At 42.2% G+C, this 27194-nt stretch overlaps 1 protein-coding gene across 3 annotated transcripts in view; it reads left to right on the forward strand.

The window, feature by feature from the left end:
- Nucleotides 1–27194, forward strand: part of LOC128694316 (uncharacterized) — a 228479-nt gene that overhangs the window by 175789 nt on the left and 25496 nt on the right. Inside the window, exon 1 of one of the 3 annotated variants that reach the window (XM_070093663.1) lies at nucleotides 18026–18157. The exons of the other annotated variants lie outside the window; for them this stretch is intronic. The gene's annotated coding sequence lies outside the window, so the exon portion shown is untranslated. Of the gene's footprint in view, nucleotides 1–18025; nucleotides 18158–27194 lie in introns of those variants that run through there. 3 annotated transcript variants of the gene reach the window in all.

Consider the following 27194-nt stretch of genomic DNA (forward strand, 5'->3'; position numbering starts at 1 on the left):
TAAAAATACACCCAAATGTGTCCTCTGCAACGGAAAACATCATGCTGTTTCTGCTATTTGTCCTAAAAGGAAAAAGGAAATGCAGGCCAAGAAACTATCCACTTCTAAGAAGACCACTCCCCAGGCACCGCCAACGATGTCCCAAACTTCCTTCCCAGCTCTGCCTGGATCAAGTGGGACTCCTCAGGTCTCTACCAATGGTTCCAATGTTTGGAATTCTGCCCCTCTTGGAGCGCTCCAATCTAACCCTCACCTACAACATACACAAACGCAACAACAAGGTTCAGTCTCATCTCCTATGTCTCAGGTGTCCACAGCCGGGGATATGACGAGAGCACAACTAATGTATATGATGGCCAAAGACATAGCAGGTGGTGACATTCAACTCTGCTCTCAGGTTTTAAATGATCTGTTAATGGCTAATGGGATTACTCCCATCACTATCCCAGAAAATGTGAAGGCTATTATGACCCAGCCTTCTCATAACAAGAAGTATGTACCCTACTCTACATCTAAAAATAAGCCTGAGTCATCCCTGACCCAGGGATCACCCACCTCGCATACCCAGGTTGTCAACTCCCCTCAACCCGATAAGTCAACACCTGAACATAACAATGCCCCAGAAATTGGTGCCTACTCTCCCGCTATTGAAGCTGATCCTGTTGAACAGGAACTTTCCCAGGGTAACTCACCTTGCCTACCTAATTTTCCCTTGGAGCCTCCACAGTCTCCCATTAACTCTCACGAGCCTCTGCTTCCTGTAACTGGGAATATCATACCTGGAGGTTACCTGGAGGTTATTCCGGGGATCAACGCCCCCGCGGCCCGGTCCACGACCAGGCCTCCCGATGGATCAGGGCCTGATCAACTAGGCTGTTACTGCTGGCCGCACGCAGTCCGACGTACGAGCCACAGCCCGGCTGATCCGGCACTGACTTTAGGTATCTGTCCAGCTCTCTCTTGAAGGCAGCCAGGGGTTTATTGGCAATTCCCCTAATGCTTGATGGGAGGCTGTTGAACAGTTTTGGGCCCCGGACACTTATGGTGTTTTCTCTTAGTGTACCAATGGCGCCCCTACTTTTTATTGGCGGCATTTTGCATCGCCTGCCCAGTCTTTTACTTTCGTAGGGAGTGATTTCTGTGTGCAGATTTGGGACCATTCCTTCCAAGATTTTCCAAGTGTAGATTATGATATATCTCTCCCTCCTGCGTTCCAACGAGTACAAGTCAAGTGCTTTCAAGCGTTCCCAGTAGTTAAGGTGCTTGACAGAACTTATACGTGCAGTAAAGGATCTCTGTACACTCTCTAGATCTGCGATTTCACCTGCTTTGAATGGAGATGTTAATGTACAGCAGTATTCCAGCCTAGAGAGAACAAGTGATTTGAAAAGGATCACCATGGGCTTGGCATCTCTCGTTTTGAAAGTTCTCATTATCCATCCTATCATTTTCTTTGCACGTGCGATCGTGGCACTGTTGTGATCCTTGAAAGTGAGATCCTCAGACATTACTACTCCCAGGTCCCTTACATTATTTTTCCGCTCTATTGTATGGCCGGAGTCAGTAGTATACTCTGTTCTAGTTATTATCTCCTCCAGTTTTCCATAACGGAGTAGTTGGAATTTGTCCTCATTGAACATCATATTGTTTACCGTCGCCCACTGGAAAACTTTGTTTATATCTTCTTGGAGGTTAACCGCGTCCTCAGCAGATGACAGCCTCATGCAGATCCTAGTATCATCCGCAAAGGATGATACGGTGCTGTGGTGTATATCTCTGTTTATGTCTGATATGAGGATAAGGAATAAGATGGGGGCGAGTACTGTGCCTTGTGGAACAGAGCTCTTCACTATGGCAGCCTCCGATTTAACTCTGTTGACCACTACTCTTTGTGTTCGATTTGTTAGGAAGTTGAAGATCCATCTCCCCACTTTCCCAGTTATTCCTTTAGCACGTATTTTATGGGCTATTACACCATGATCGCATTTGTCAAATGCTTTTGCAAAGTCTGTGTATATTACATCTGCATTCTGATTTTCTTCCAGTGCATCCAAGGCCATGTCATAGTGATCCAGTAGTTGTGAGAGGCAGGAGCGACCTGCCCTGAACCCATGTTGCCCTGGATTGTGCAGATTTTGGGAATCCAGGTGATTTGCAATCCTGCTTCTTAGCACTCTTTCAAAGATTTTTATGATGTGGGACGTCAGAGCTATTGGTCTATAGTTCTTAGCTAATGCTTTGCTGCCACCTTTATGGAGCGGGGCTATATCCGTTGTTTTAAGTGACTGTGGAATCTCACCCATGTCCAAGCTCCTCCTCCATAGTGTACTTAGGGCACGCGAGAGGGGTTTCTTGCAGTTCTTAATGAAAACAGAGTTCCACGAGTCTGGGCCCGGGGCTGAGTGCATAGGCATGTTGTCAATGGCTTTTTCGAAATCTATCGGAGTTAGGGTAATGTCGGAAATCTGGCATACATTTATGGAGTTTTGAGGCTCATTCATGAAGAAATCATTTGGGTCGTCGATCCTCAGACCGATTAGTGGTTCACTAAACACAGAGTCGTACTGGGATTTCAATATTTCACTCATTTCCTTGTTGTCGTCTGTGTAAGTCCCATCCTGTCTGAGTAAGGGCCCGATACTAGATGTGGTATTTGCCTTGTTTTTGGCATATGAAAAGAAATATTTTGAATTTCTTTCAATTTCACTAATAGCTTTAAGCTCCTCCTGCCTCTCCTGGTTCCTGTAAGAGTCATTTAGCTTAAGTTCGATAGTTTCCACTTCCCTGGTCAGCGCCTCCTTTCGTGTATCATACCTCGTGTATCCTTTCGTGTATCATACCTCGGTTTTCTGATGATGACTCTAACGATTCTAATGAGTCTGTTAATATTACCACCTCTAGTGAAGATGATGGCATTTTTAATGCACAAGCAACTACGCAGAAGTTCCCTCCTCCCCTTGACGAGTCCAGCAGGGATAGTGTGGATACCACACATGACATTACTTGCAGGCGTTCAGACCGCAGTACACGAGCGAAGTGCAAGAAATAATGGGGATTACAATTTTCCAACTTAATGTTCAACATTTCTTTAATAACCGTTACCTCCTTGAGGTTGAACTACATAATTACAATCCCGATGTTATACTCTTGAACGAGACAGCTGCAAGAGTTGATCAACATATTAATTTACGTGGTTACTCTACTGTGGAGAAATCGAGAGGACCCTTTAGTGGTGTAGCCATCTTAGTTAAATAAGGCTATACATTTAAAATTATTCATGTTGATGAAGATAACATTCTTGCAATAGAAATGACAACGTCGCATGGACAACTAGTGATAGGAACTGGATATTTTCCCCCGAGACAACAATATATAGAGTCAATTCCTCTACATAGGATATTAAGCAGAAATGTTCCAACAATTCTAGCGGGAGATTTTAATGCTCATCACCCTGCCCTCTTCAACTGTGGATCTGGTATTCCATTGGGTGACTTAAAAGGAAAACGACTATTTAATATCATGACAGCCCATTCTTTAAATCGTACATTGGACCTCATCCAGGGACACCAGATATAGTACTAACAAACAGAGACTGTGACATCTTTCACTGTCGTATATCTCCTGGTGGAAATGTAGGATCTGACCATATCCCTGTTATAATACAACTACAAACTTCTCCATTTAGAATCCCTGTAACTCCTAAACCCAATCTTAACACCCTAGGATTTGACCCCTTCAGGGCATTTCTGGGAGACGATGAAATTGTGTCATTGGAAAATCTACCTTCCACTACAATTGATGATGCAATCAGGTCCCTGCATAATCGAATAATTGAAGCTACTAATGCAACTTGTCAATTAACTTCCACAAAGATACACCAACAATATAAACCTACTAGGGAAATTAGAGACAATTTAAGAAATTATCAAGCAGAATGTCGAAGGCATCTTCAAACGCGACAACCACCAGTAGCTACACTGCACCGATTAAGGCAAGAATTAATTAACATGATTAGTCATCACGAACGGGACTTATGGAAATTGCTAGTCCTTCAAGCTAATCAGTATAAACGTGAACCAGCAAAATTTTGGAGTAAAATCCGACAACTTTTAGGGGCAAAGCACAAGGCTCCTAACTACCTAGTTCATACCCTCACTGATGAGGATGATGAAGATGTTGAAATTAAACTTGACGATCCACAGGACCAGGCTAATTTGATGGGTGATGTATGGGAGAAAATTCTCTCCCACAATAACAGTCGTCAATTTAACAATAATCATTATCAGTTGGTAAATGAATGGAGAGATGAGAACTTGGATGATCTACAACCACTACCTTCCATCGATACTTCAACTCTTGAAGATACCCACCCGCTTACTAGACCTATTACATTACTAGAGATGAGTCAGGTTATTGGCAGAATGAGAAATAGAGCCCCTGGCCTCTCTAGAGTAACAATGAAACAAATAAAGTTCCTACCCAGAAATTGTAAACAGTCTTTGGTAAATATCTTTAATGCCATCTTGGCCTCAGGACATTTTCCAGTTATTTTTAAGACTGCTAGGATTATCTTTCTTGGTAAGTCCAATAAAGACATCCACCAACCTGGGAACTATAGACCTATATCTTTACTTGAAGTCACTGGAAAAGTTCTTGAGAAGGTCATTTCCAACAGATTGAACTACTATATGGAGTTTAATCACTTTTTTACTGAAAAACAATTTGGCTTTAGAACACATAGAGGTACCAATCATGCAATAAATGTTATTTTCGATACTGTAGCAAGTCTAAAACATCAGGGTAATCTTGCCTTAATTGCCACCAGAGATGTTCATAAAGCTTTTGATAGCTTATGGCATGATGGTCTTATATACAAACTCATTGACCTACCAGACCATAACTGGACTTTTCTCAGAGTAATATATAATTTCTTAATTCAACGAAAAATCATTCCCACCTTTCATGGCAGGTCGACAGAGCCTTTTATACCGACAGCTGGTGTCCCACAAGGTTCTTGTCTCAGTCCACTTCTGTTCAACATTTATGTGAATGACCTTCCTCAACCAGAGTTTAATGATACAATTGTGACACAGTTTGCAGATGATGTTATTCATGTCGTCTCATCAACTCCGGTAACAGGAAAATACAAGTATGAGAGAGTCATAGAAAAAATGAATATTGAACTTCGTAGAACATCTAATTGGGAAAAGTAATGGAGAATTACGACTAATCCTGACAAGGTCCTTGTTAGCACGATAGGATGTTTTGCATCAACAATTGAAGATAAAGGGGGTATCTCCATCAGAGGTACACCTGTAGCCATTAGAAACCCTAACAAGATTTTTGGATATGAAATAGACAGGCTACTCCACTCAACATCTCATGTAACTAAAAAGATCAACATAGCCAAAGCCGGTCTTAGCAGTCTCTTTCGATTCAATCAAGCCCCTCGACATGTCAAAAAAACATCTGTATAAAATGATAATAAGACCAATACTCGAATACCCTTGTGTCCCAATGTCATTAACAACAAAGACCAACATGCTACGGCTACAAAGGGTCCAGAATAGAGCTCTTCGCTTCATTACCGATACCAGGAGGAGAGACAGAGTTAAAATGGCAGATTTACACATACAACAAGATATTACTGCCATAAACGTACGCCTTGACACCCTAAAAAAGAAACAACTTTATACAATGCAAGAACTATACATGCCAGATAGAGAACATCCTATACAAGTGGTAAATACCACGGATTATATCATCAATACTCCTCCTCACAGGACTCAAAGAATGACTCTCCAACAGAGGGTCCGTCGTTTTATACATAAAGATGATTACCCTCGACCCATGATATTGAGCAACCTCCCTGATGAAGAAGATTGGGTACCACCAGAACCCTTCTATGTATACTGAGAACATCATCGCCCCCAATTAGGGAGACATCTTATATAACAATCTAATGTAAAAATTATGCTATTTACCATGGCTGGGCACCACCTGTAAGAAGCCATTGTCACGTAATTCTATAAACTGGCCAGAAAATTATTGCCTTCATTGTCGCATAAATATCCGTTGTGCAATCGCAAAAAAAAAAAAAAAAAAAAAAAAAAAAAAAAAAAAAAAAAAAAAAAAAAGAAAAAAGCAATTGCAACTTGTATAATTACTACCAATAATTCAGAGTCATGTACTTATATATCTGTTATATCTATGTGACTCTGATGGGTTAGTATTATACCCCTTTAAGAATATCTTATCATTTCACATACACTTTTTAAATTACACCAAAGTGGTTGGGCCACTTACCTTTTATATCCTACCTCTCTCCCCCCTCCCACCCTTTTATATCCTACCTCTCCCCCCTCCCACCCATTTATATCCTACCTCTCCCCCCTCCCACCCTTTTCCAATATTTCCATCCTTACCCATCCTTCTTCCTTACCCATCTTACCAAAGCTCTGGTCATAAGAAGAAGAAGATTTCAGGGAATAGGAAGAAATGGGTGGTGGGAAGGGTCACTGACCAGAGACACTCTCAGATACAGGGAAGAACGATTGTGGCTTAAAATTTAAAAATAAATGATAGCTAAGAAGACATTATGGGAGGAGAGAGCTTCGTATCTCTAGTGTGCCAGGGGTGGGCGATTAACCTAGGCTAGGCGAGGTTGTTAGATTAGGTTAGGATAACTTAGGTCAGGATAAGCTAGTTTAGGTTAGGTTAGGCTAGGTTGTAATCTCTCATTTAGTTCAGAGTTGTCCACTTGCGGAAAATAGTGACACACAAAACCGCTACACGTGTGTTTTTACTTATCTCAGGCGAACTTATTATATGTCAGTGGCAGATCTATATATCCACGAGGCTGTTAACAAAACACAATATACTCTTTATGCCATATTATTGAGAGCCCATTGCTCTCTCCCCAAGAGCTCATACAATGGACACTCATAATTCACTGGGGTTATATATATATATATATATATATATATATATATATATATATATATATATATATATATATATATATATATATATATATATATTTATATATATATATATATATATATATATATATATATATATATATATTATATATATATATATAAATATATATATATATAAATATATATATATATATATATATATAAATATATGTATATATATATAATATTATATATATATATATATATTATATATATATATATATATAAATATATATATATATAATATATATATATATATATATATATATATATATATATATATATATATATATATATATATATATATATATATATAGTGTATATTCTCAAACAAATGAAAACCAAGGGTGGGCAGCGCATCAAAAGTCCACCCTAGACCAACCAGTTTCGAATGGTGGAATCCCTTGCCGCATTCAGCGATGATATTTTCTCCTCTAATGTACATAATAGCCTCACAAACTAGTTTTGCAATTCGTCCAGGACAAGGTTGAAAAAAATTGGCGGTCCATATTAGGACTTTACTACCCCATCTGACGTAGCCACCAGTAACAAAGTTCCTTACTTCACCATCTTACATAGCCACCATTAACAAAGATCCATACTACCCCATCTGACGTAGCCACCAGTAATAAAGATCCTTATCACCCCATCTGACGTAACCACCAGTAACAAAGATCTTTACTATCCCATCTCACATAGCCACTAGTAACAAAGTTCCATATTGCCCCATCTTACGTAGCCACCAGTAACAAACGTGGACCTCGATAACTCTGCATTAGGGAAGCAAAGCTTGAGTTTGGTCTTAAAGACGCTGCCGAATTCAGCTTTTAAAATAGTCTCTCATGGCAGTAATGGAATGACCAGTGACTGCCAGGAATCATAATTTATTGACACAAGTAATGCAAGATACGTTCACTTAGATTTAATTGACTCTGGTGTAAGAGTCAGGCTGATGAAAGGTCTAACCTTGCCCGGACAGGGAAGGAGGGGGGAAGGGCCTTCATGATGATCTACCTGGAGGGTATTCCGGGGATCAACGCCCCCGCGGCCCGTTCCACGACCAGGCTTCCCGGTGGATCAGGGGCTGATCAACGAGGCTGTTACTGCTGGCCGCAAGTAATCCGACGTACGAACCACAGCCCGGCTGATCCGGCACCAACTTTAGGTATCTGTCCAGCTCCCTCTTGAAGACAACCAGGGGTCTATTGGTAATGCCCCTTAAGGCTGGTGGGAGGCTGTTGAGCAGTCTTGGGGCCCAGACACTTGTGTGTTCTCTTAGTGTACCAGTGACGCCACTACTTTTCACTGGGGGTATGTTGCATCGCCTTCCAAGTCTTTCGTTTTCGTAGGGAATGAGTTCTGTGTGCAGATTAGGAACCAGTCCCTCCAGAATCTTCCAGGTGTAGATTATGATATCTCTCGCCTGCGCTCCAGTGAAGGTTCCCTGGTGAAGGGCTCTTGATCCAGGAGACTGGATATATCTTTCCCCATTCTTAACACAGACTCGATGAGTCTGTGTTAAGAATGGATGAGACTAGATAAGAGAAGGGGGCTCCATGCTGGAGCTACGTACTCGAATTTCCGTCTTCGTTGGTTGGTTAAGGCTACATGTAACGTGTTAACCACCAGTCAGGAATACTCTAATACCTAGAGTAAGGATTAAAGTAAACTCTCATCTGAGAAACGTAACACCTCACGGAGTATGTATCATGTGTGTTTGTCTTATATAATGTGAACACTGATTTCAAAGCTCTTGGTACAGTTTTCTGAAGGTCATTCTTACGGTACTGATCTGTGTCACAATTAACCACCATATTGTGAAACAATAATACAAACATGTCTCACCTGTCTTCCACATCTTGCTCAATGTGTTCTCACTTTGAATATTTCATTGTATATAAACCGGTCTTGAGGCTTCGGTCTTTCTCCAGTGGTTTTCCCACTTTCCACACCTTATTCAAGTTCATACAACGCGAGAGATGTATATACACAGAAGTGTATATACACAGAGGTGTATATACAGAGGTGTATATACACAGAGGTGTATATACACAGAGGTGTATATACACAGAGGTGTATATACACACAGGTGTATATACACAGAGGTGTATATACACAGAGGTGTATATACACAGGTGTATATACACAGAGGTGTAGGAAGAACTAAAAGCCATAAAGGAAATTGAAAAAAAAAATATAAGGAAAAAACAACATCCAGTATTGGGCCGCTGCTTAGGCGGGATGGGACATACACAGATGATAGCCAAGAAATGAGTGAGATACTAAAGTGCCAATATGACTGTGTTCAGCGAGCCACTGCCCACTTTAAGGGTCGACAATCCAAATGAATTCTTTATGAACGAAACAAAATTTGGTCATCCCAAAAATCTCGGATATTATTCTAACTCCACAAGACTTTGAAGAGGCAATTAATGACATCCCCATGCACTCTGCCCCAGGCCCAGACTCGTGGAACTCCGTGTTCATCAATAATTGCAAGAAGCCCCTGTCACGTGCCTTCAGCATTTTATGGAGGGAACATGGACACAGGGGTCAACTCACACACACTAAAAACAACACACATAGCCCCACTCCACAAAGGTGGCAGTAAAGCAATTGCAAAGAACTACAGACCGATAGCACTAACATCCCATATCATAAAAATCTTTGAAAGGGTTCTAAGAAGGAAGATCGTCAACCAACTAGATACCCATCAGTTACACAACCCAGGGCAACACGGGTTTAGAGCAGGTCGCTCCACAAATTCTAAGCATACAATAGAGCGGAAAAGTAATGTGAAGGACCTGGGAGTGATAATGTCAGAGGATCTTGCCTTCAAAAACCACATCCGCTAGGAAAATGACAAGATAGATAATGAGAACCTTCAAAACTAGGGACGCCAAGCCCATGATGATTCTCTTCAAATCGCTTGTGCTATCTAGACTGGAATACTGCTGTACACTAACGGCCCCTTTCAAGCCTGGCTACATTGCAGACCTGGGGAGTGTACAAAGAACTTTCACGGTACACATAAGTGCGATAAGGCACCTAAACTACTGGGAACGGCTGAAGGTCCTTGATTTGTATTCCCTCGAACGCAGGCGAAAGAGATACATGATAATATACACTTGGAATGTCCTGGAGGAATTGGTACCAAACCTGCACACGAAAATCACTCCACATGAAAGCAAAAGACTCGGCAGGAGATGCAACATTCCCCCGATGAAAAGCAGGGGTGCCACGAGTACATTGGGAGACAACACAATAAGTGTCCGGGGCCCAAGACTGTTCAATTGCCTCCCAGCATACGTAAGGGGGATCACCAATAGACCCCTGGCTGCCTTCAAGAAGGCACTGGACAGGCACCTAAAGTCAGTGCCTGACCAACCGGGCTGTGGTTCGTACATCAGCTTGTGTGCGGCCAACAGTGACAGCCTGGTTGATCAGACCCTGATCCACCATGAGGCCTGGTCTCAGACCGGGCCGCGAGGGCGTTGACCCCCGAAACTCTCTCCAGGTAAACTCCAGGTATTGAAGTCTCCCAGTATTACTCTCTCGCAATTGTTATCAAGTCCGGACAAGACTTTCGAAAAGTTCTTGGGTGGGAGGGCGGTAACTGGTTCGTACTAAGATGGGTTTGGTCTTGGAAAGCAACACTTCAAACCATAGAATCTCCAGTTTGTCATTTAACTCAGGCCTTGGATTATAGGCTGTCATTTCTCATGTAGGCACATATCCCACCACGTTTTCTATTCCTATCTAATCGTTTTATATTGTAACCTTCTATTTCGACCTTGTCCTCAGTCACCATATCATCCAAGCACGATTCAGAGATGGATATAACTGCCGGCCTAGTTCTGTTAGCTAGAATCCTAATCTCTGCCAATTTGGGAAAAAGTGATGTCGCGTTGACATGAATAAAGTGAAGGCCTGTTTTCATAAAACAATCATAATCATCAATATATGACAAGAGGTCATTTGTGTTAAAATTAGGTAAATCAATGTCATCATTGCTAAAGGGTAACTGTGCCAAAGTGCATTTGTTACAAAATGAAATTTGGCACCATTACCATAATCGAACCTTCATCCATTATGCACCCACCCCTTACAGTTCGCATAAGGGGTGGGTTTGCATAAGGTATATTTTGTGTTCATCTTTCATACATTAGTACAGTGTGTATACATATGTCCGGTGGTGTCTGAGATAATAAGTATGATTATATTGTCTCACATTGACCTATCTGTGCATTACATATAGAGTTAAGGTTATCATTCCTAGGTACTAAACCGCCATTATCACCGTCACTTATGTCTGTTTTGCACCTGTACCATAGTTTGAAGTCCTGGATTAGTATGGATATCACCACTTAACAGCGCCACTGTTTTTGTTTGGGTATGCAGTGTTGCTATACCTAGTGGTGATGGTGCCCTAGCTCGATCTTTTCGACACTCACAGAGAGGTCCGGGAATCGATCTTCTGGTACGGCTGGAAAACATTAGGACGTATTTCCATAAGACACCTGTTATCCCTGTTCACCCATCAGTGAAATGGGTACCTGGGAGTTAGTCGACTGATATGGGTCGCATCCTGGGACAAAACTGACCTAATTTGCCCGAAATGCTCTGAATAACAAGGGACTTTCTATATAGTAGTATGTCAGTGAAGTCAGCTATGGTCTGTACACGTTGTGCGTGTACTTTCATGTGAAGACTTACTCAGCCCTGTAACAACTTCAGTCAGTATTACAAAGGCTGGCTCCTCCTCAGGAAAATTAATGCATAGAAAAAGAACAAAAACTGACAAACATAAACACTTTATTATTTAGAAAATAGAAAATATAAAACACTTAAATATGAAATATTGACCCTACATTAAAGAAAATGAAAAATGAAAAATATAAATGATATCTGAATTCAACGCTAATATATATAAAACTTGGGTGTCTGGTGTTGGTGACACTGCGTGTTGTTGAAATCGTAGCCGTTGCTGATGGGGGGGGGGGGGTCGCAGGTGTTGGTGACAACCCACCGGCTCGTTCTTCACAGAGTCTATAGCCGTAAAATAATCTATCCAGATGACAGGAAAGCAGGTTCTTTACCGCTGCAATGATGAGGGGTTACGTCCTGATTCTTCATACATGTGCACAGGCAAGTAGATAAAACATGGGACGTCTCAGGACGTTAGTCCGTCTCCTTCAGTTCTACTAGTTGGTTGGCAGGTGACCCATTCTGTCATTCCAAGCTGGAAAGAGACAGGTTACCCACTGCTTAAGAAATCACTCTCCATGATAAGTGCAATACCTAAAAGACGTGGTGATTATTAAGACATTTAACAGAGCAAGACTGAAAGGACTAAGTTTATTATTGGTCAAAAGTGAAGCTTTCAACCAACAAGTCCACTAGAATATGAGCAGTCGTGTACTTACAGTAGTGCTGGGAGCTGCTAGTCGAGTGATTACTGTTGGGCCGGAGCCCCACACGTCACCTTTCGGGGGGGGGGGAAGAGGGAGGGGAAGGGATAGCGGGAGCTAGACTGACCCTACCTTAACAAGCAGCCGGCAATCAAACTATCACTTTCAGGTTGGGGGAAAAAAGGGGGGAATAGCGCGAGCTAGACTTACCCTACCTTAACAAGTAGCCGGCAATCAAACTATTGTTACTATATACTCCCTCGCTACTCCTATCTATTGAACTTTTCCCTCACATTGCAAAAATAAAATTATTATTATTATTATACAGAGCCCCTGCTGTTGTTGTTACATTATAAGGGCTACCACGCCCTGAGCTGTATGAACCCCGACTCATTCATGATCATGCAGATCCCTTACTGATGTTGTTGCCACATTATAAAGATTACCAAGGCCTGAGCTGTATGGGTCCTGCTTTCAGTATTCTGGTGAATATATATTGTCTAAATCTGGGACGGTAATGGAGAAGCAACAAATTTCTTCTGGAAAAACAAAAGGAAACAATTTATATTCCCTAATAGGTCAGGTGGATCACTTTAAGTCCCTGTGGGACCCTTGTGGAACCTTTGCAGATTCTTTTGTCAAACCCTTGTGTGTGTACTCACCTGTATGTGGTTGTAAGGGTCGAGTCACAGGTCCTGGCCCGTGTTTATGGGAGGGAGGGGGGAAGTTCCTGTTAAGAACATAAGAAAGAAGGAACACTGCAACAGGCCTACTGGCCTATGCGAGGCAGGTCCAATTCTCCTACGGGCTTAAGCTCACTGACCTAGTGACCTTAAGCTTATGGAAACAATACTTGACAAAACTATTTTGGAAACGGTGCATATAAGGTTTCCTAAAAGTGGTCACAGTGACCACTTAAGTGCATGACACTCTCTGGGAAGTGAATGTGAAGCGCACTTAAGATAGCGTGAGAAGAGATAACCTTCCTCCGTTATCGTTATCGTTCAGTAACAAAAGATAAACAAAATAAACGATAATGTAAAACTTATGTTATCACACTGAGATACAGGGACACCCTTCAGGGAGTTACACGGGTAAGTCTACCTAGGTACCCCTGAAGGGACACCTATAAGACGTCACTTGAGTGTTTTTACCCCTACCTTCTACTTTTTTTATTTCGTTCATAACTCGAGACCAATCGCCTTCAAATTTTCAACTCCTGTGTACGGTAACGAGTTTACCTGGAGAGAGTTCCGGGGGTCAACGCCCCCGCGGCCCGGTCTGTGACCAGGCCTCCTGGTGGATCAGAGCCTGATCAACCAGGCTGTTACTGCTGGCTGCACGCAAACCAACGTACGAGCCACAGCCCGGCTGATCCGGAACCGACTTTAGGTGCTTGTCCAATGCCAGCTTGAAGACTGCCAGGGGTCTGTTGGTAATCCCCCTTATGTATGCTGGGAGGCAGTTGAACAGTCTCGGGCCCCTGACACTTATTGTATGGTCTCTTAACGTGCTAGTGACACCCCTGCTTTTCATTGGGGGGATGTTGCATCGTCTGCCAAGTCTTTTGCTTTCGTAGTGAGTGATTTTCGTGTGCAAGTTCGGTACTAGTCCCTCTAGGATTTTCCAGGTGTATATAATCATGTATCTCTCCCGCCTGCGTTCCAGGGAATACAGGTTTAGGAACCTCAAGCGCTCCCAGTAATTGAGGTGTTTTATCTCCGTTATGCGCGCCGTGAAGGTTCTCTGTACATTTTCTAGGTCAGCAATTTCACCTGCCTTGAAAGGTGCTGTTAGTGTGCAGCAATATTCCAGCCTAGATAGAACAAGTGACCTGAAGAGTGTCATCATGGGCTTGGCCTCCCTAGTTTTGAAGGTTCTCATTATCCATCCTGTCATTTTTCTAGCAGATGCGATCGATACAATGTTATGGTCCTTGAAGGTGAGATCCTCCGACATGATCACTCCCAGGTCTTTGACGTTGGTGTTTCGCTCTATTTTGTGGCCAGAATTTGTTTTGTACTCTGATGAAGATTTAATTTCCTCGTGTTTACCATATCTGAGTAATTGAAATTTCTCATCGTTGAACTTCATATTGTTTTCTGCAGCCCACTGAAAGATTTGGTTGATGTCCGCCTGGAGCCTTGCAGTGTCTGCAATGGAATACACTGTCATGCAGATTCGGGTGTCATCTGCAAAGGAAGACACGGTGCTGTGGCTGACATCCTTGTCTATGTCAGATATGAGGATGAGGAACAAGATGGGAGCGAGTACTGTGCCTTGTGGGACAGAGCTTTTCACCGTGCCTGCCTCGGACTTTACTCTGTTGACTACTACTCTCTGTGTTCTGTTAGTGAGGAAATTATAGATCCATTAACCGACTTTTCCTGTTATTCCTTTAGCACGCATTTTGTGCGCTGTTACGCCATGGTCACACTTGTCGAAGGCTTTTGCAAAGTCTGTATATATTACATCTGCATTCTTTTTGTCTTCTAGTGCATCTAGGACCTTGTCGTAGTGATCCAATAGTTGAGACAGACAGGAGCGACCTGTTCTAAACCCATGTTGCCCTGGGTTGTGTAACTGATGGGTTTCTAGATGGGTGGTGATCTTGCTTCTTAGGACTCTTTCAAAGATTTTTATGATATGGGATGTTAGTGCTATCGGTCTGTAGTTCTTTGCTGTTGCTTTACTGCCCCCTTTGTGGAGTGGGGCTATGTCTGTTGTTTTTAGTTAACTGTGGGACGACCCCCGTGTCCATGCTCCCTCTCCATAGGATGGTAAAGGCTCGTGATAGGGGCTTCTTGCAGTTCTTGATGAACACGGAGTTCATCGAGGACTAAATTCTAGGAAGAATTGGCAGGCTCATGTGACCCCCAATGGAAATAAGCCACTTTGACTTTTTTGGGTTATCCCAGGTTCTATACAAATATGCGGCTATGTATGATAATCTATGTAACTCTGTGTATACCTGAATAAACTTACCTGTGATCAAAGTTGTTGATGTTATTCCCATCATCTTGGAACTGCAGCATGACTGAACTATTTTCATAGCTGAAGCACGACAAACTAGGCTAACAAAAACTAAGTTGCTGCTACACTAATACTGTAGTAACTTAAACCTAGGCTAAGAAGGGACTAACTTAAGTCTAGGCTAACAAGGGACTAACTTAAGGCTACGCTAACAAGGGACTAACTCGAGGCTAGGCTAACAAGGGACTTACTCGAGGCTAGGCTAACAAGGGACTAACTCGAGGCTAGGCTAACAAGGGACTAACTCGAGGCTAGGCTAACAAGGGACTAACTCGAGGCTAGGCTAACAAGGGACTAACTCGAGGCTAGGCTAACAAGGGACTAACTCGAGGCTAGGCTAACAAGGGACTAACTCGAGGCTAGGCTAACAGAGTGACTTGAGGCAACAGATTAGCATTAAAGGGAAGACTTGATAATGGGGAAATGATAGTAGTAGTGTGCCACATGGGTCAGTGTTTAACCCTTGTTTACAATCCACAAAAAAAATCGACATTGATGATGATGATGATGATGATAATAATAATAATAATAATAATAATAATAATAATAACGATACCTTAATTTCCACAAGTACTTGTACAAGGTATGCAGGCCTAGTTGACATCAATGACATACTACTATACAGAAAGCCGCTTGTTATGCTGAGCATTTCGGGCAAATTAGTCAGTTCTGTCCCAGGATGCGACCCACATCAGTTGACAAACACCCAAGTACCCATCCATTTTACTGATGGGGAACATAGACAACCGGTGTAAAGAAACACGCCCAATGTTTCTACCCTCACTGGGAATCGATCCCAGACCCTTGCCCTGTGAAGCGAGGGCTTTAGCCACCAGGCCACAATGCACCGATGAGAGAACAAATAGCGACATGCGTAAGTCTGCCGATGACACTAAAATATGTTTTCAAATAATTAATGATGTGGACACTGGAGGACTACAGGATGACCCTGATTGCTAGCGCACTCAAATCACACACTGAGGTCCGGAGTTCGAATCCCCGGTACTACGTCTGGATACATTAGGACGTGTTTCAATAAGACACCTGCTGTCCATGTTCACCTATCAGTATAAAAATAGGTACCTGGGGGTTAGTCGACTGGTGTGGGTCGCATCCTAATGGAGATCAATGTAGAGAAGTGTAAGGCTCCCAGAGGTTGGCTCACTTTTTGGGGTGTTACCCCAAAACAAATTTGTGTACAGCGAAATTACCCACTAGACTTAAGTCCACAGAATCAGGAAAACACAAGGAGCGTTCAAATTCGAAATACGTGATAAAGCAACTTTAAAAATAAGACACAAAATTAACAAAATAATAAAATGAAAATAAACTGCATGAAATAAAAAGAGTAACAGACAAATTTAATAAAAATCTCATTAGGGAACTAAATAATTTCACTGAAAACATTTTCACTTCTGGTTTTGGAGAAACCTGAAGAAACTAGGAATTATTTGTTTGAAAAAAAAAATATAACTTTCATAGTTTATCTCGATTATTAAATGAGTTTTTGTGCAATTTTATATATATGCTTATTTAACCTTCATTACTCCTGAGATTTTCATTTTTAACCACATTTGGAGTAATTTACCCTGGTTCCCCGACCTAGGGTCTAATGCTTGCAACAGAAAATAACTATGGCTCTTATAAGCTGAATAATATAGATCTTAGTCAAAGTGAATTCGAAAAACATTTGGGAGTTCTGGCTAGCATAAATTTAAGACTAGGTTGGACGGGTATATGAGTGTGTGCGAGTTAGACTTGCCTAGCATGGAGTAATAGTGCTGCTGCAGTGTACCTTCTTGTGTGAACTAAAACCTGCGTTAATTGTGACCGGGTGTTGGACGTGTCAGTGGTTCATTACTTTGCAATTTGTTCATGACTGTAACCACGTACAGGAGGGTAGATGGTTCATTACATTTGTAACTCGCCATGATTGTGACCAGATCTACCTGGAGTTCATTACCTTTGTAACTAGTTCAGCTATCATAACTTTGGAGTTCAGTCCCTGGACCAATTATGTGCCTCTGTAATCTTTTGACTACCTCCACAGAATGGGTATGGGATGCATAATAACGATATTAAACTAAACTAAAAAACCATCGATATAATAATTTGATAAAGAAAAATGTCAAATTTTGTGTAATCTAGTAGCTGTCACTGAGTGAGTGTTAGGTTATTCCACAATGTTTGTCACTAAGTGTGTGTTATATATGTAACGGTATGTTAGTTGTTCAGGCAGGTATCTGCGTTATATAAAATAGTTACACTGGAACTGCGAGTCAAGACAGACTTGCCACACGCCTGGCATATCCTCAAACTACTTTCCATGTTTTAAGTTATTACGTAACACAGATATACCTCACAGAAATATTACTATTGTATCTATAGGGGGAGGAGGGCGCGCCAAACCAGTAGGTGTTATACAGGGCCTGGAAGAATACATAATTAGCAGAATACAAAATATGAAGGAAATACATCATTATGTCTAATTGGGTCCTAATTTTTTGGTGTGACTTGATTAATTCAGTTTCGTAATAGCCACTGCGTCACCTCTATCGTACACACTTCAACAGTTTTCACATACAGTCAACATAGTCAGTGATGATACTGCATTGTAAACTGCTGCAGAGGCGAGCATAGTGTACACAGTTGACCACGTATCATCATGCCTCTGCCTCGAGTGAACTCCCCACGACTTTCCAAACATCTCATCATGACTTTTTCAATAACAAGGTCAGTCCAAAATCCACCACACAGTCTCTCACTCCTCCGCACTATATGACAGACTTCCTAGCTTAATGTCTCCAACAGCCATGAATGCAAACAAGGCAGCTTCCGTTTCATTTGGAGATAAACGAACATTTTTAGCATAGCTGGTTGACATGCCCCGTTGCAGCAGAGATTCAGTAACTTGCCGGAGATAACCAAATGCTCATCTCCGGGTTAGGTTAGGTAAGATTCGGCAGGAAACAGGACAAGCGTTTCCTGATGTGGGTCTTAGTCATGATAACCCGCCACTGAAGCTTCGGTCATCTGACGCTTTCCTCTCGCTTACCCCTCCAACCCTTTAAAAATTAACATTAAAGTTCTCGTGCCCTAGTCTTCCATAGCTGATGAACTTCTTCATCACAAATGTACTCTAAACATTATATTCACAGTTTTGTTGTGCGTGATTGACTGCTTAACAATATTTTCATGCTCTCTACAGCATCATTTAGTGAAACAAGTGCTAATGATTCAGCAGTGACATCTGGAAGGCTACTGAGGTTACATAATTGAGGACTTGTTCTCTTTCTTTCAGTTGTTCTTTATCCAGTGCATACAAGTCTTCTACATCGATACAACTGTGTTCTTAAGCTTCTTCAGCAACTGTCTCAGAATCTATCTACGTCTTTATTGGCACTGTCTTCATACTCCGAGGAGTCTTGTGGAATCACAGTAGCAAACAATTTTATGACTCAAGAAATCGTAATGACACGATTGCAAATAAACCATACCCCCGGCCGGGATTGAACCCGCGGTCATAGAGTCTCAAAACTCCAGCCCAGTCTCAAAACTCTATGACCGCGGGTTCAATCCCGGCCGGGGGTATGGTTTAACAATTTTATCATGAGAGCCCACCCCTCGTCTTCTATCAGACAGAATGGAAGGCCTCAGTTAGATGACCAAAAGCTCCAGTGGCGGGTCATCATCTGACCCGTGTCAGGAAACTCAAATCCTGGAGGAGCTTTACCGCTCTTCATATAGATAAAACATGTGGACCGTATACTTCTTCAAGTGCTTCCTGTATTCTTGATCTCCTCATCATATGAAACACACAGCCGCAAACACGCAATAGAAGGTAGAATCCGCCTAAACGTACTGTACAATCTTTGCTAAGTTTTTAGAGATAACTGTCTCCATTGCTTTTATCCACACTGGTTGATCAAAAGGTCACACATAAGCAGATAACAAGCTTAGGCCACTTGCCTGTTCTTCTGTGCACAGTAAACTGAATAATAATAATAATAATAATAATAATAATAATAATAATAATAATAATAATAATAATAATAATAATAATAATAATAATAGCAACAACACGTCTTATCATATGGGTTGAGACCTGTGAGTAGCAAGAGAGTAGCTTCATGACAGTTTTTGCATTATTTGCTCTGAACACATATTGTATAAAGCCAGAGAAGTTTATTGCAGCCTTGCTGGCTGCCAAGGAATATTAGTAAAACATGGCTGTTTTGTGTGTGCTGGAACTACAAAGTTAGTATGGGTTCAAATACTATTCCTGAAAGAGCTGATAGTGAAGGTCCAGTGTATGGGATGATTGGTATCCCTTTATCTGAAGCCAGCTCATCAGGTTTTATTCTGGCTCTACGCTTGATGCGCTTATCAACCACGTGTAACTGGTGTTTGTTGAACATTGCTTTTACTCCCATACCAGGGGATTCTTTACCATTGAGTGTTTGTACATTGTGATTAACATTATCACCACTGCGTCACTGTTGACACAGCGTCGTCGACTGATGGATACTCCTCATGTGTGTATTTTGCTTCTCCGATCTCCTTGTATAAGCTTAGCAGTAGTGTTTACAATTCTATCTGCTTCTTGTGTAGATTTTTTGTCTTTCTATCTCTCTCTCTGAATTCCATTTGTCATTGATAATGATATCTGTCATATTTGGATAACAGATCATATTCTTCTTTCCAGGGAGGGGGGACTTCCGTATCCTCTGCTTCAGTCTCTTCTTGTTGCAAATTTCATCTGCTGCTTTCAAGAGTTAATAATTCTGCCTCACAATCATTCTCAAGCCATCTTCACAATGCCTCAAAACAGTCATTCATTTCATCATGCACTAATCGACTAACAGGTGTTAAAGTTGTCAGGCAGTCATGCCTGAACAACGAAGATGGTATCTACCTTCTGCTGCCACTAAATCGATACCTCAATCAAGTCGAGTTTCAACCTCATTTGTCCACGAGTCAGTCCGACTGCACTATTGTTCCACAGTGGTATTAGGAATTGTTTGTACCAATATTACAGGATCACTGCCTGGGTGCTTAAGGTCAAGAATTGTCTTACCACCACAAGATATGCAGTTTCCTCACTGGAAGATCTGTCATTTTTGTAGACGGTCCATCACTGGTATACAGCTTCTTGGTGCTCCCTCGATGTCGGTGTATTTCTCGTAAATAAAATGTACGAGAAATTTTAATTTCGTTGTCCCGTTGAGCTTTTCTTATCCCTTTTAACTTCATTCTTAATGCGAATATATTCATAAAATGACCCTCTCCCCTTTGGATGCATACATAAATTCCATTCTTCTGCCCTACAAGATGTTTGAGCCTGTTATTCATCCATTCTGGGTCATTTCTATTCGATTTTATTTATTTATACGGAATAAATGTTCTTTGGGCAGTACGTAGTGTTTAAAAAACTGTCATATTGATAGCTGTCTTCGTTACCCCAGTCCACAGAAGATAGGTGTTCTCCAAGCCCATTGTAATCTGCTAAGCGAAAATCTGGGACCGTTACTGAATTATCCCTACTGTCATACGTTCATTCAATGCTAAAAGTAATTGATTTGTGGTCGCTTGCGCCAAGTTCCTCTGTAATTTAGAAACTACAGAGGAACCCTTGCAGGTTCTGTAACAAACTGCTTTAAAAACAATCCTGAACTACCTCTAAGTCGTTCGACTCTAAATTCCCAGTCAAGGAATTCCAACCAGACCTATGTTCAAATCTAGAATTATTACGTTATCGTGCTTTGTGGCCTTAACCATCCTCCCCAAATAGTCTCCCCTGGTCCCTATCCGAGTTTGGGCGATGGTATATCATGCCTAAATTTAATTTTTCATGCCTCTGAAAATTATACTTAGACTCTATATGTGCTATTTCAGACTTTATAACAATTTTTATGCAGCAGTTCAAGTGATCTCGGACATACAGTGCCAGTCCACCTCTATTTCCGATGATTCTATGTGGAACAATTTAAAACTTTAAATGTGACATTTATCAGGCATATCCCAATTTTGCATATTAAACCACGTCTCAGTAATGGCAAATACGTCAGTGTTACCAGCACTTGCAACGAATTCCAACTCGTTCATCTTATTTCTAGCACTACGACTATTCGTATAAAAAATTTAAGACCCTCCTTTCCTGTTCATTTCTGTTCTTACACTATCCTTATTACTGTCCTTGTCACTCAATATCACTGGCTTTCCAATTTCCACCACTAACTCTATCTTATTCTGCCTATAACTGGTTTCCTTAAAACTCACAATATCACTACGGTGAGACTTCATTGCTTTCCCACAAAAACCCATACCACTATTTCTAGTTTAAAGCCCTAACAGCTCCTTCCACTGCATTGGCCAGTGCCCCCACCCCAGACCTAGAAAAGTGAACCCTATCCCTGGCATACATGTCATTTCTGCCATAGAAGAGGTCCCAGCTATTTATGAATGTTGCTGCATTTTCCTTACACTGTTTGTCCAGCTAGCAGTTGACACCAATTGCCCTGGACAACCATTCATTTCCAACTCCTCACCTCGGCAAAATGCTACATATCACAGGTCTCCCTCCATCCTAATTTTCTCTATTGACATCTACATGCTAATAAGGTTTTCGCTCCTACGTCTGCCAACATCGTTGCCTCTAACACTGAGACAGATAAGATAAGAGATAAGATAAGATTTCGTTCGGATTTTTAACCCCGGAGGGTTAGCCACCCAGGATAACCCAAGAAAGTCAGTGCGTCATCGAGGACTGTCTAACTTATTTCCATTGGGGTCCTTAATCTTGTCCCCCAGGATGCGACCCACACCAGTCGACTAACACCCAGGTACCTATTTGCTGCTAGGTGAACAGGACAACAGGTGTAAGGAAACGTGTCGGAATGTTTCCACCCGCCGGAAATCGAACCCGGGCCCTCCGTGTGTGAAGCGGGAGCTTTAGCCACCAGGCCACCGGGCCACCGAGACAAAGAACAGGATTGCTCCTATTACCTCTCACGATGTCGTCCAGATGGCAGGATTTCACTTAGACTTTTTTAATATTTTTATTTTAGCTAACATAACACCATTAACTTGAAAGCTCATGTATCGTCAGAACCGCATGATATAAGTATCATTTTTATATATCTCTCTTCAAAGATTTGACTCTAAAAAATTACATTGCTCGTTATGATTAGTAAAACATGTACCTTTCCTCTGGCGCTTTCAAGGCGGGTTTTAAAAGGAATAAGAACCAGTATTAACAGGACAGTGGTAAACCAGTAATAGTGTGGGTTTACCGAAAAAAATGTTAGGTACAAGGGCAAGATGAAACTAATGTGACTTTTTATTGTGGCAAACACTTTTTGTTTAGAATATAGGTGTTCTACCGTGAATGGCAACCTGATTTAGCTTATTAATACAATACCCTACTCGGATCATTAATTAAATCCTGTCTAGGAACCTGCCTCTTATTTTCCCAGGTAAGTTATGATTTCCTAGACATATTAATTTTAAATTAGATAGATTTAGATATAAAAAGGATGTAGGTAAGTACTGGTTTCCAAACAGAGTTGTCGAAACTTGAAACAATCTGTCCCGTGGTCTGGTGGCTAAAGCTCTCGCTTCACACAGTAAGATCCGGGTTCGATTCCCGTTGAGGGTAGAAACACTGGGCATGTTTCCTTACAATGGTTGTCTGTTTCCCATCAGTAAAATGGGTACCTGGGTGTTAGTTAACTGGTGTGGATCGCATCCTAGGACAAAACTGACCTAATCTGCCTGAAATGCTCTGCATAACAAGTGGCTTTCTGTACAGTAGTATGTCATTGATGTCAGCTAGGTTTGTATACCTTGTACATGTACTTGTAGAAATAAAGATTTAAGTCGAGAAACTTCAACCGTTCCCAGTAATTTAAGTGTTTTATCGTCCTTATGTGTGCCGTGAAGGTTCTCTGTACATTTTCTAAGTCAGCAATTTCACCTGCCTTGAAAGATGCTGTTTGTGTGCAGCAATATTCCAGCCTAGATTGAACAAGTGATCTGAAGGGTGTCATCATGGTCTTGGCATCCCTAGTTTTGAAGGTTCTTGTTATCCATCCTGTCATTTTTCTAACAGATGTGGTAAATACAATGTCGTGGTCTTTGAAAGTGAGATCCTCTGACATTATCACTCCCAGGTCCTTTACATTAGTTTTTCACTCTTTTGTGTGTTTGGATTTTTTTTATCCTCCAATATAGTTCTAATTTCCCCACGTTTTCCATACTGGAGTAACCGAAATTTCTCTTCATTGAATTTCATATTGTCTGTGGCCCATTTAAAGATTTGGTTGATGTCCACCTGGAGTCCTGCAGTGTCTTCAATGGAGTACACTGTCATGCAAATTCGGGTGTCATCTGCAAAGGAAGACACGGTGCTGTGGTTTACATCTCTATGTCAGAAATGAGGATGAAGAACAAGATGGGGGCGAGTACTGCGCCTTGTGGAACAGAACTTTTCACAGTAGCCGGCTCAGACTTTACTGTTTACTACTACTCTGTGTTCTATTTGTTAGGAAATTATAGATCCATCTACTAACTTTTCCTGTTATTCCTTTATCACACATTTTGCGCGCTATTACACCATGGTCACACTTGTCGAAGGCTTTCGCAAAAATCTGTGTATACTACATCTGCGTTTTGTCTGTCTTCTAGGGCATCCAGGATCTTGTCATAGTAGTCCAGTAGTTAGGACAGGCAGAAGCGACCTGCTCTGAACCCATGTTACCCTGGGTTGTATAACTGATGGGTATCTAGATGAGTGGTGATCTTGATTCTTAGAACCCTTTCAAAGAGTTTTATTATGTGGGATGTTAGCGCTATCGGTCTGTAGTTCTCAGCTATTGCTTTACTGCCCGCTTTGTGGAGTGGGGCTATGTCTGTTATTTTTTAGCAGCTGTGGGATGACCCGTGTCCATACTCCCTCTCAATAGAATGCTAAAAACACGTGATAAGAGCTTCTTGCAGCTCTTGATGAACACGGAGTTCCAAGAGTCTGGGCGTGAGCCAGAGTGCAGAGCTTCTTGCAGCTCTTGATGAACACGGAGTTCCAAGAGTCTGGGCGTGAGCCAGAGTGCATGGGCATGTCATTTATCGCCTTTTCGATGTCATGTGGTGTTAGAATAATATCAGATAAGTTTGAATCTATCAAATTCAGTCTCTGTGTAAGACTCATCTCGTCTAAGTAGGGGCCCAATATGGATGTTGTTCTCGACTTAGAATTGGCATAAGAAAAAAGAGATATTTTGAGCTTCTTTCAATTTAATATATCTTTATTTCTACAAGTACCTGTACAAGGACAAAGGCCTAGCTGACATCAATGACATACTGTATAGAAAGCAGCATTTCGGGAAAATTAGGTCAATTTTGTCCCAGGATGCGACCCACACCAGTCGACTGACACCGAGGTACCCATTTTATACTGATGGGTGAACTTGGACAGCAGACGTCTTATGGAAACGTCCTAATATTATCCAGCTGTACCGGGGATTCGAACTCCGGACCTCAGTGTGAGCAGAGTGCTAGTGATCGAGCTACGGGACACTATTTATGGCTTTTAGTCCTTCCTGCGTTTCTTGTCTCCTGTAAGATTCATTTAGCTTAAATTCAATATTTGCTATTTCTCTGACCAGTGCCTCCCTTCGTGTTACAGATATTTGGCCTCTTTTAGCTGCCCTGTGATTCTTCGTCTTTGCTTCTATAGGGAGTGCGTACTCACCTAGTTGAGGCTGCAGGGGTCGAGTCCGAGCTCCTGGCCCCGCCTCTTCACTGGTCGCTACTAGGTCATTCTCCCTGAACTGTGAGCTTTATCATACCTCTGCTTAAAGCTATGTATGGATCCTGCCTCCACTATATCGCTTCCCAAACTATTCCACCTCCTGACTACTCTGTGGCTGAAGAAATACTTCCTAACATCCGTGTGAGTCATCTGTGTCTTCAACTTTCAACTGTGTCCCCTTGTTGTTGTGTCCCATCTCTGGAACATCCTGTCTTTGTCCACCTTGTCAATTCCTCTCAGTATTTTGTATGTCGTTATCATGTCCCCCCATCTCTCCTGTCCTCCAGTGTCGTCAGGTCGATTCCCCTTAACCTCTCCTCGTAGGACATACCTCTTAGCTCTGGGACTAGTCTTGTTGCAAACTGTAGACAGCCTGTACTGTCAGAACACACGGCCTATCCGTCTGCTCTGACTAGTTCATATTTCGCGGCATTTAGGTGCTGCCCTCTGTAGGCTCACCCAGGTCAGTGGGAGGCCACGGACTGGCTTGCGGTCACTCCCTCACACTGCCCGTTGTGTACTCACTCCTATCCAATTAAAGCACTATGTTTAGCACACCCACATGTTTTTTCTTCCCTCCCTGTAGGAAGTTTTTTTCCATGTCCATATGTATATACATGTTTTTATTTTGTGTTCTGTGCCCTGTTCCTAGGAGAGAGAGACCGAGTTTCTTTTACTACCAGTATTGTCGCGTCGGGACGACGCGCGGTAGGTGGCCGAGCGTATGTAGACAGCCTGTACTGTCTGCACAGACAGCCCAAGCTGTCTGCCAGCTTAGTTCATATTTCGCGCCATGCTTGTGCTGCCACCTATAGGCCTTCCCACTTCAGTATGCCCAGACTTGCCTCACTCTCACTCACACAGCGGCCTAGCAGCAGGACACAAGGCCTCCCTAGCTCTCTCTCGTGGAATGGCCCTGCCCGGGCCATGGGCACAAACACACAAGCCTGTGTAACCCACCACTACTTAACAATAAACAAAGAAGCCTCCGAAGGAGTTTATCATTTACTACCCACTTGCAGCACATATCAAACAAGTCCATTATAAAACCTTTGCACTTTCTCTAGTTTCTTTACGTGCTTGGCTACGTGTGGGTTCCAAACTGGTGCTGCATACTCCAATATGGGCCTAACGTACACGGTGTACACGGTCCTGAACGATTCCTTATTAAGATGTCGGAATGCTGTTCTGAGGTTTGCTAGGCGCCCATATGCTGCAGCAGTTATTTGGTTGATGTGTGCCTCAGGAGATGTGCTTGGTGTTATACTCACCCCAAGATCTTTTTCCTTGAGTGAGATTTGTACTCTCTGGCCCCCTAGACTGTACTCCGTCTGTGGTCTTCTTTGCCCTTCCCCAACCTTCATGACTTTGCACTTGGTGGGGTTGAACTCCAGGAGCCAATTGCTGGACCAGGTCTGCAGCCTGTCCAGATCCCTTTGTAGTTCTGCCTGGTCTTCGACCGAATGAATTCTTCTCATCAACTTCACGTCACCTGCAAACATGGACATTTCAGAGTCTATTCCTTCAGTCATGTCGTTCACAGATACCAGAAACAGCACTGGTCCTAGGACTGACCCCTGTGGGACCCCGCTGGTCACAGGCGCCCACTCTGACACCACGCCACGTACCATGACTCGCTGCTGTCTTCCTGACAAGTATTCCTTGATCCATTGTAGTGCCTTCCCTGTTATCCCTGCTTGGTCCTCCAGTTTTTGCACTAATCTCTTGTGTGGAACTGTGTCAAACGCCTTCTTACAGTCCAAGAAAATGCAATCTACCCACCCCTCTCTCTCTTGTCTTACTGCTGTCACCCTGTCATAGAACTCAAGTAGAATGAACACAGGATTTCCCGTCCCTGAAACCATGTTGGCTGCTGTTGATGAGATAATTCCTTTCTAGGTGTTCCACCACTCTTCTCCTGATAATCTTCTCCACGACTTTGCATACTATACATGTCAGTGA

This window comes from Cherax quadricarinatus, chromosome 43 (genome assembly GCF_038502225.1).
Source record: "Cherax quadricarinatus isolate ZL_2023a chromosome 43, ASM3850222v1, whole genome shotgun sequence".
Taxonomy (NCBI): Eukaryota; Metazoa; Arthropoda; class Malacostraca; order Decapoda; family Parastacidae; genus Cherax; species Cherax quadricarinatus.